Source organism: Ranitomeya variabilis, chromosome 5 (genome assembly GCF_051348905.1).
Source record: "Ranitomeya variabilis isolate aRanVar5 chromosome 5, aRanVar5.hap1, whole genome shotgun sequence".
NCBI classification, from domain to species: domain Eukaryota; kingdom Metazoa; phylum Chordata; class Amphibia; order Anura; family Dendrobatidae; genus Ranitomeya; species Ranitomeya variabilis.
In genome coordinates, this window is record NC_135236.1 from 357,127,000 (window position 1) to 357,137,768 (window position 10,769).

The 10,769-nt window shown below is 38.3% G+C and overlaps 1 long non-coding RNA gene across 1 annotated transcript in view; it reads right to left on the reverse strand.

Moving 5' to 3' along the window:
- The window catches only part of LOC143773664 (uncharacterized), a 124,205-nt gene extending 117,177 nt beyond the window's left edge, over positions 1-7,028 (reverse strand). Inside the window, exon 1 of the long non-coding RNA XR_013215289.1 lies at positions 6,971-7,028. This is a non-coding gene — a long non-coding RNA (uncharacterized LOC143773664). The remainder of the gene's footprint in view (positions 1-6,970) is intronic.
- Positions 7,029-10,769: the final 3,741 nt, after the last annotated feature.

The window sequence follows — 10,769 nt, forward strand, 5'->3', positions numbered from 1 at the left end:
ATAAATGTCAATGCATATACCCAGCATTTCCATAAAGAACATATTTCATAAAACCAGTGGTGCAAAGTGTTTCTCTGTAGTTTTATGGTCTAAAATATACTAGACAACAGATCATATAAACCATGCACAGTAATAACAAAACATTTTTTTAGATAGTAAAGTGAAATGTCTGCTTCATGTTGATTGTATATTTGTAACTTTTACTATTTGTTTGAGTTTTACTTTATAAAATACTCAATGAGGTTATTTTTTCCTGTTAATAGTTTTTGGTATCATGCACACTATCTTGAAAGCTATTTGAAAATGATCTTAGAAATGAAAGCATTAGATAAATCAAAAATATATTATTTGGCATTTATTTTCTATTTCAGTTTAAGGCCTTATAAAAGCCCTATGCACGGACATTAGATCTGCTGTCTTTGGTATCTATAAAAAGTTCAGTGTTTCATCATTACTGTACTCAAAGGTAGACAAGATAAGAGATGATGCAGGCCGAGATAGCATGTCTAGGGCATGCAGACTGCTCACTGTAGCAATTTTTGCAGATGAATATTTCTTTTATACATTATATAGCACTATTTTTCCTTTTTTCCCATTTTTCTATGGCAGTAATGCAGTTTCAATGTTCTAGAGTATTCATTCTTGGTAAATCATGATGCAACCTTTATCGTTTTTCAACTTATATGCTTTTTTTGGTTGACACCTGTTCACACTAGTTTGGATGTGTTGGTCTTTTTCTCTATTTATATCAAAGCCTTTTTGGACATGTGCACTCCCACTCCCATCAGCCACAGGTGATTTTAAGTAGTTAGCTGGTCCATTCCTGCCTCATAAATTGTAGGATTTTTTGCCCAGGAGAGGTGACATATCAGGACAGGGACCCAATTTACGAATGACGCCTTGACGTGGCAGTGGGACTCACATATATTGGCCAATCTATGCTCTATGTACCTTCTTTTTTACAATTTTTGCAGATGAATATTTCATATATACATTATATAGCACTTTTTTTTTCTTTTTTTACATTTTTCTATGGTGGTAATGCAGTGTCAATGTTCTAGAGTAATCATTCTTGCAAATCATGGTGCAGCCTTTATCATTTTACAACTTATATGCTTTTTTGGTTGGCACCGGTTCCCACTAGTTTGGATGTGCTGGTCTGTTTTCTATTTGTAACACCAAGCTGGAACATAAATTTGAAGGGTCTGGCTACAGTAGATTATGTAATTCTGCAAAATAATCCCATGTGTATGACCGTTGTGACATTCCCTCTAGGAGGCTTCTTCATGGCATCGCTCACATGTTCTCATCAGATACAAACAATGGAGTATAGTGATCCATTTTGTACTGCAATTTTGATTAGACATCACATAACAAGGCTAAGGCATCAAACAGTGACTACACAATTCATCAGATAGAATTTATATGACATTGGGCTATGAGAAAGTTGTCCAGCTAAAGATGTTCCATTGAGCATATCACCGCTCTCAAAGGCTATAATGGTTTAAAAGTAAAACAGCATAGGGGGCTGGAATGGAGATCTATCCTCTTCAGTAAGGAGTATGTCTTGGGTGCAATGATAACCAGACATTGGTCTGGAGACCCTGTGGGCAATGCCATAGTTATTGTAACACTAAAACAGAATTAAAACTAGGGGGACAATAACCATAGAAATAACTGTAGAGCTCAAATAAAACTTTTATTTGTATTAGATAAGCATTAAAGATACTCATAAAGCTAAGACAAGAAAAGATACAATTATAACCAAAAATAGTACCCAACAATAATTGTGCTATCAAATGTATATGAGGGAAGTAGTGAACCATTAATTGGTCAGATCGGGGAGGGGAAAACTAGAGAAAATATATGTGTATTTTATACCTACCATTCCCTAACCCCTTCATGACATCCGCTGTACATGTACGGCACTGCAGGAGGTGAGTTCCCTCAAACTTCCAGAACTATCAGGTTGCCTCACTCACAGAGAAAGTGCAATCATCAACAGGTGTCAGCTATATAATAAAGTTAGCACCCTGCAGAAACACCCACAATCTGTTCAACCCAATAGTGACAGTGAAATCAATTGGCATAGCAGAAGGAGGGCGATAACTTTCAGCTCCAATTGTCACAATGTGATTGCAATCGTGTTGTGCCAATGGTCAGTCATGTACGGTGGCCTGCAAGTGCCCCACAATACAAAGGTATTGCAGGGTGTTGGATCAGCAAGCTGATGACCCACTGTGTGACAAGGTGAAAAAGTAAAAATAGTTTTTAAAAATTGTCAAATTATTTAAAAAAAAATCACAAAATAAAGAACGAAAAAATGAAAAAAAACATATTAAACCAGTAAATACATGTATTTACTGTAAAAAAAAATGAAAAACAAACAAAGTACACATATTTGGCATCGCTGAGTACGTAACACCTCGATCTATAAATCTGTTTCACAAGTTAACCCCTTCAGTGAACAAAGTAAAAAAATAAATAAAAAGCATGTAAAAAATGATGCTTTTTATTTATTTATTTATGAACTAGCATTTTCCCACACTGCATGTAAAAGCTCATGTTAAAATCGCATTGCAGTCAGATAGCAATCGCAATGCACTCGGATGTAAATCGGATGCAAGGTGTGAAAATCGCATTGTACTCGCATGACACTCGCATGGCACTCGTCCATTTTCCAGTCCATTTTTTCTCACATATAGGTATGAGCCCTTAAACTGTCACACTTGTTAACTCATTTCACGAAAAAAGCAAGTCTCCACTCAGGCTTGTCATCTTTTAACAAAAATATAGGGAACTTTCATGTTGTTTTTTTCCAAACACAAAGACTTTGTAAAAGTGAAATGGTTCCGTGCTAAAGAAATCCATCAAATTATGTGCTCCCAATTCCTCCCTTATGAACCTCAGTGTGCATAAACCACATTTAGCAACCACATGTTTGGCAGTACTCTAGTGATCGGAGCATGCATAATTTATGGGGAGAGTGTCTCCAGAAACATGAGATGGGCATTATGTGCATTACAATGTACTGGGCATTACAATGTGCAGGCACTACAGTGGCAGATTTGCAATTTTCACTTAGCAACATCCACTACTGCTTGTTTCTGGAAGAACACCTATGGAGTCAAAATCGTCACTACACCTGTAGTTAAATTCCCAGAGGGTTTTCATTTCCAAATAGAGGTACATTGAGGAGGAATTTTGCTCTTCTGGAACTTAAGGGCTCAGTATATGGAGACAACAAACTATTCTAGGAAAATATGTTCAAATAGCACTCCTTCCCTTCCAAGTCTCACTAAGTGGCTGAGCATCTCTTCACAGACACATCTGGGGTGTTACTTTGTTCAGCAGAAATTGTGCAACATATTTTGGTTCCATTGTTATTGAGTTCACCATGTGAAAATGGAAAATCTGGGGCTAAACATTTTTGTCTTAATAACGTAATTATTTTTTACTTCCCATTATTATAAAGTTCTGTGACACACCTGTCTTGTTAATGTGATCACTGCATCTTTAGATGAATTCATTGACAAGTGTACTTTGCAAACTTATTCACCTTTTGGGAGGGTTCTGCTGCTCTGGCTTCCCAGAAACTTTACCAATGTTACATTGCACCCACAAACCATAAGGCTAGGTTCACATTGCGTTAATGGGTTAACGCTAACGGACTGCGTTGCACGGCAAAAATGTCGCAATTAACGCCATGCATCGGGTCCATTGACCGCAATGTGATTTTCCCCTGTAGCGCATCGCTAGCGCATGCCATTTTCGGCCGTTCTTTTGTGACAGACCTCAGACGCTGCAAGCAGCGTCCGAGGTGCACCCGAGGTCCGTTCCTCGCTAGCGCAGATCGGGGATCTGCGCTAGCAGGGACGCCGAACGCAGACCCTAGAGAAACATTGTGTTAGTGCAATCCACTAGCGCTATGCGCTTAACGGATTGCCCTAACGCAATGTGAACCTAGCCTAACAGCAAAATGTGCAGTATAACATGGTGCTCCTTCTCTTCTGAGCTTTGTACTGTGCTTCAAAAGTAGGATTTTGTCCCACACTGTACGGGGTAGTGACATACTCAGTAGAAATTGTGCAATTGTGCAATTTTGTACATTTTGTTAGAAAAATTAAAAATTGACGATAAAGTTTGAACCCTTCTAATTTCTTAACAAAAAAAATGTTTAAAAAATGATGATAATGTAAAGTACACATATGGTTAAGGTTACTTATTAACTATTTTGTGTGATATAACTCTCTGGTTTAAGGGCATAAAAATTAAAAGATTGAAAATTGCAAAATGGAAACTGGCTTGTTCAGGAAGGTGAAAACTGGCCAAGGGGTTAAAGAGCCATTATTACCTAACATGGTTAGCACTCTAAGTTGCGATGATGTGACCCTACTCAATGTAGATTAAGCCTGTAGTAGTTCCTTACTTGTGGTGTGAGCATAATGCTGCAGTAAAATGTCACATGATTTACAAATGCATAAACATGATAGCATCTATTGTCATTTAACCAAGAAAGGTATCCCTTAAATATCAGCACAGAAACATTCATTAATATAATGGTAAGTTATTGGAATAGTGTATACTTATAAGGGTGAGTTTTACTGGGGTTTCTAAGTTGTTTTTGTGAAGCCATGAGGAGGTAGAAACGTGGAAGTGCCCCAGAAGCCATTTTTTAACACAATGCCAGGCAGCACATTGCATTGCCTAAGCATGCTACCATAGCCTGCTGCGCCTCTGGACTTGTCTCACATTACACAAATCTGGGACATCATTGCCCGACAATTGCAAATGGAGCTACCAGCAGCGGATCTTGAAGCCAAAGTACATTCTGTGTGGCAGAACATTCCTCACACAACCATTAATACAATTATTGATAGCATGTAAGTGCATGTATTTCTCAACATGATAATGCTTGAACATGCAAAATGTGTCTAAAATTGTTATTCTAGTTTTTCATAATTTTCATATATAATCAATGTTGTGATAATTCTATAACTTTTTATTCCAGGTGTTGTAATTTCATTGGTGACGATTATATAAATCAGAAGTGGATCCAACACAGTGTAAAATAATCGGAAATATACATATCTTCTGTGATTCAGACCATTTTCTTGTTTAATATTACAAATACTATTGTGAATAAAAATCACAATACTATTATGTTGATGTGCACATGACATCTTTTTTTAGACATCTAAGTACTAGTGTTGAGCATTCCGATACCGCAAGTATCGGGTATCGGCCGATATTTGCTGTATCGGAATTCCGATACCGAGATCCGATACTTTTGTGGTATCAGGTATCGGTATCGAAACAACATTAATGTGTAAAATACAACATTAATGTGTAAAATAAAGAATTAAAATAAAAAATATTGCTATACTCACCTCTCCGACGCAGCCTGGACCTCACCGAGGGAACCGGCAGCGTTCTTTGCTTAAAATGCGCGCTTTTCCTTCCTTCCGTGACGTCACGGCTTCTGATTGGTCGCGTGCCGCCCATGTGGCCGTGACGCGACCAATCACAGCAAGCCGTGACGTAATTTTCAGGTCCTTCTAGGCATTCAGTATTTTAAAATTACGTTCCGGCTTTGTGATTGGTCGCGTCGCGGTCACATGGGCGACGCGACCAATCACAAGCCGTGATGTCACGGGAGGCAGGAAACGCGCGCATTTTTAAAATTACGTCGCGGCTTGTGATTGGTTGCGTGCCGCCCATGTGACCGCGACGTGACCAATCACAGCAAGCCGTGATGTAATTTCAGGTCCTCAATGCAGAAATAGGCATCAGGACCTGAAATTACGTCACGGCTTGCTGTGATTGGTCGCGTCGCGGTCACATGGGCGGCACGCAACCAATCACAAGCCGTGACGTAATTTTAAAAATGCGCGCGTCTCCTGCCTCCTGTGACGTCACGGCTTGTGATTGGTCGCGTCGCCCATGTGACCGCGACGCGACCAATCACAAAGCCGGAACGTAATTTTAAAATACTGAATGCCTAGAAGGACCTGAAAATTACGTCACGGCTTGCTGTGATTGGTCGCGTCGTGGCCACATGGGCGGCACGCGACCAATCAGAAGCCGTGACGTCACGGAAGGAAGGAAAAGCGCGCATTTTAAGCAAAGAAAGCTGCCGGTTCCCTCGGTGAGGTCCAGGCTGCGTCGGAGAGGTGAGTATAGCAATATTTTTTATTTTAATTCTTTATTTTACACATTAATATGGTTCCCAGGGCCTGAAGGAGAGTTTCCTCTCCTTCAGACCCTGGGAACCATCAGGAATACCGTCCGATACATGAGTCCCATTGACTTGTATTGGTATCGGGTATCGGTATCGGATTAGATCCGATACTTTGCCGGTATCGGCCGATACTTTCCGATACCGATACTTTCAAGTATCGGACGGTATCGCTCAACACTACTAAGTACCTATTACGTTTACCAAGCAGAAGATGCTTCAAGAAAAATCCCATCTGTGTTTTTCCTGAAGCGTCTTCTTTAGCATCTTTTCAGCTTTTTTCCATTGGATTTTTTTTTTTTTTTACTTCTGAACAACACAGTGCGTGAATACCAAGAAGAATGGTCAGTTCACTTTTAGCCACTTTTTGGCTGTTGAAGTCTGAAAGATCATATCACAACAAGTCATCTTTTCAGCGTAGGGTATATGTTCATTCTCTTTATCATTTTTAACTACTTTTTCAGGCAGGTTTCATAGAAGGCCAGTCTGAAAAGACGTTGTGTACACATACTCTGAAGGGATTTGCTATCAAAAGGGCTAAATGATTGCATTAAGTAGATATATTTTACCAAATGATTGCAGTGATGAGACCCCACCATTCTTTAGAACATACTCAAGAATGGAGTATTAGCCGCACTGTGGACTTTGTAAATCTAACAAAAGTTCTTCAGAGTTTTGTGTTTTCTTTTACATATATGTGGAAATCAGGTCACAGTGTTGGCATTTACTTACAGCTTTCTTGTCTGAAGGGCAAGCACAGTCCTAATGAAGCACACAAGGACAATGACTTCTGTAGGCTGTGATTAATTCTCGGAAGCTGACTTTAATCACTGGTTAATTAATTGGAGAATTGTTGACTTACAAAAAAAGCAGAGTCATTAAGTAGTATTATATTGATTTTGTTTTTCATGAATTTAGTGCCAGCACAATCCTTTATTTAGGAACTGGTCTAATATATTTAGTTTAAAAAAGATTAATAATAAGAATTAATTTGGAGCATTAGACCTTTATTTAATAAAATGTATTTTGATAAAAAATACTGTAATGCAAAATATTATTTTTTCCCTCTTAAAGCCACCAAAATGATGTTTTTATGCTACACATGTATTGTTTGTGCTTACTCTATACAGACAAGTTGAATAGGAGAAAAAAATGAACAGAATGATTAATCCAACAAAATTTAAAAGCTCTTGTCAACAATGGCATAGTATGGCATACTTTCTCCTTTATCTGTTGAAATGTGTTGTGTCTTTAAAAAATTACATAGGTATCCCTGATTATTCAGGACAATGGATAGATTTTTAATGGGGCATTTAGGGGTATCATTTTTGGGTTATGTGTTACAATACCTTCCTTGTCCTGGGCACTGGGAGCCCATTCTATGTCACCATCTGCCAGTAATATGTAAAGGATATTGTTGTATCCATGTTTGTGTTCACTCTCTATAGTTCTGCTGTCAAGCAGCGCTGTGCTCTTTTTATGGTCAATACCGGGCGACAGTGCAGAAGTTTGGTTTGATATTCTGGAACTAGAAGTGCCATCAATATAAATAGCTTAGGGGTTAACCCCTGTACCTGCTATCTTGATATTGACACAGTTATGTGTCCATCCTTTGCAAACTCAGCTCCACAGACCAACCTCCATTCCATAGACCCAACCCAGGGGCTCCTGTGTAAGTCCAAATCCCTTTAAATACTGTAGGTTAAAGGGAACCATTCACATTGGAAAATGCTATTTAACTGCATAAATATGGTTACTCTGCAGGTAAATGACATTACAATGTTGCCTTGCCACCATAATTAAATTGTAGTTAAAGGAGAAAATGAAAATATTTCCTTCTGTGAGTAGCCAACTTTCAGTTTTTTGTGATTGTCAGCTATAAGAATGTGCTGGCAGTTGGATTTACAGCATGCTCTGCAGCCCATCAGTACAGATTTAAGACTATCAAGCCACTCAAAGACAATCAGAAGCAGCACCTCCACTGTTTTTTTCCTGACCATTTTTTTACCTTTTAGGAAATTTGTTGCCCATATTTATCTGGCACTCACAGCAATCATGCGGGACAAATAATATTTCTGCTGCAGGGTGATACCTAGGCTTTGGCCTTTTTCTTACCTTCTGTTTCTCCAGAACTTTACATCAGAGATTATTTATATATTTATTTATCTACTTTATGACAATCCTGCCAGAGTGAAATTGGCAGGAAACAATTCACAATCTGTACACCAAGGGCAGTGTTGTGCTGTGGAATACTGTATGGAGCATCACTGCTGGGCAATATTCTCTCTGTTGAATGATAGAGCCTTTCGCCATTGCTTCCATAGTTGACCTTCTGACAAAATGAAGAACACGTTAGTACAGTTGCCTACTCCTAACTCCCTTGATAGGTGATTGTTTAAACTCAGACAGAAAGGTGCTGCTGACTCTGCACTTCCTCCTAAGTTTCATGAATCTACTACACTGAGGAGCTCATACAGATAGTGGTCTCATCAACCACAAGCAACTAAATGTGGGTCTATGGGAACCCTGTAGAGTCTGGATATCAGAAATGTGCCTTCCAAGAGAAAAGGTATTTCTATCAAGTTGTCAAAAAGCTTCTTTCTCATCTTTCTTAGTAAACCCAATAACAACATTTTCACCCGTGTCTGCCATCTTAATCACAAAATCAGTCATGGCCCTCAACTCTTTGAGTGACACATGTTTTGAGCGAGTAAGGTTATCATTAGAGTTATAGGGATTTTTAAAAAATTCTCGAGGACAAGCTTAGTAAAAATCTATATTTTTGTTCAGAGAGACAGAGGATGAAATATTGCAGATCTCTGTATTATTGAGGTGGGAAACATACCTGGGGAATTGAAGTTCTGTTCCCTTAACAAATCCTCTTAGATTGCCAATGCCTCCTGTTCTGCCTTTATTTATCTGTCGAAATCAATTAATGTTTTATTGTTTAGCTTTTGCAGTATCATTTTATGTACATATAGATGAAGGTCATTTGTGGCTGTAAAGTAATTAAAAGTATTATTTGGTACAAAAAAAGTCCCAGGACTTGACATTGTGTATCAGAGAGAATATGAGAAGAAACATTAGTTACCTCAAGGGAATTCCGTTTACATTTAGATTCCACATGAGGAGTATGTGATGTAATTTTCATTTATTAGTTGGTCTTCCTCTATTCTGTCTGGTGTATCTAGAGGTAGAATTACTCTGGAAAATCTTAAATGCTTGCTTCTCCTTTATACTCCCATATTCTGAATTGTCTCCTAACACTGTAGAAGAGACTGTTTTAGAAAGAGATCTGGGTAGGGAGGGAGACATAGGTCCAGCTCTCTTCCATTTATAAACATGATTGTTCTGGAAGTCCAGTGTATCTCTTTGGATTCTTGAGGTTTTAACTGAAGTTGTCTCATTCTCCTATCTGAAAAAATGAGAGTGCAATTTCGTATTACGTTTACTAAGGGCTTCAGAAGATAGATATTTTTTAAATGAGGTTTGTAAGTAATCTAGCTCCTTTTGCATCTAGACCAATATTTGGTCATTAAGTTTGATGAGGAGACCCATGAAGCATCTGGAGCAATTATTGGCTAAAGCCAAGCATTATCAATGGCAAAGGAGGAGAACACTTGGACCCATAAGCCCCAAGGAATCAAACACTTCATAATTTATTTTTACAGAAAGCCTTTGTTCCACCAGATTCTCTTTCTCCTGTGAAGTAATTATTTTAATTCATGAATGTGTTCTTGGTTATCTCTGTAGTTCAAATATAAAACCAAATTTGGTTCTTATTTGAATAACTCATTAATTTGACAGAGCCATGATTAGTCGTGTGTTCTAAAATCCATTTGTGTGGAATCACACTCTATGAAAAACACAATAATAATCAGAATAGCATAATTCACAGAGCATAAACATAGTAATCTGTTTGGGAGCATGCTATTAGAAGAGATACATACATGGTCCACCTACCCTAGTGCCAGAAGGTAAAGAATAAACTCCATATAATATTGAGCCTACACTGAGACAGGAGTACTGTATTGATAGGTAAAAAATGACAAAACATTTTTAGTGTGATATACTACAATGTATAACAACACAAATGAAGGAAATATGGAATCATAGGTTGAGGCTAAGCTAGAGTTCAGGTTGAGCTAAGGGTTAGGGTTGATCTAGGGTTAGGGTTAGGATAGGGATAGGAGTGGGCTAGGGTTAGAGAAGAGTTAGGGTTAGGCTTGGACTAGAGTTGGATTAGGGTTAGAATTGGGTTATTGTTACAGTTAGCAATGGGATTAGGGTTATTTCAAAAATAAAAAAAGTTTGATGACTAGAGTTGAGTGCAAGTGTATCTGGGTCACTTGAGCACCTGTGATATTTGGTGCATACCGGAGCATTCTGATGCAACCTCGAGTAGTGAGCACTCGCACTCAACCCTAATGATGACATTATCAATATGACAACCTAATTTTATAAAATTCTGTGTAGTACCTTTGGGTTAAAAATCCTCAATATACCCCTGGATAAAATCTTTGACAGGTGT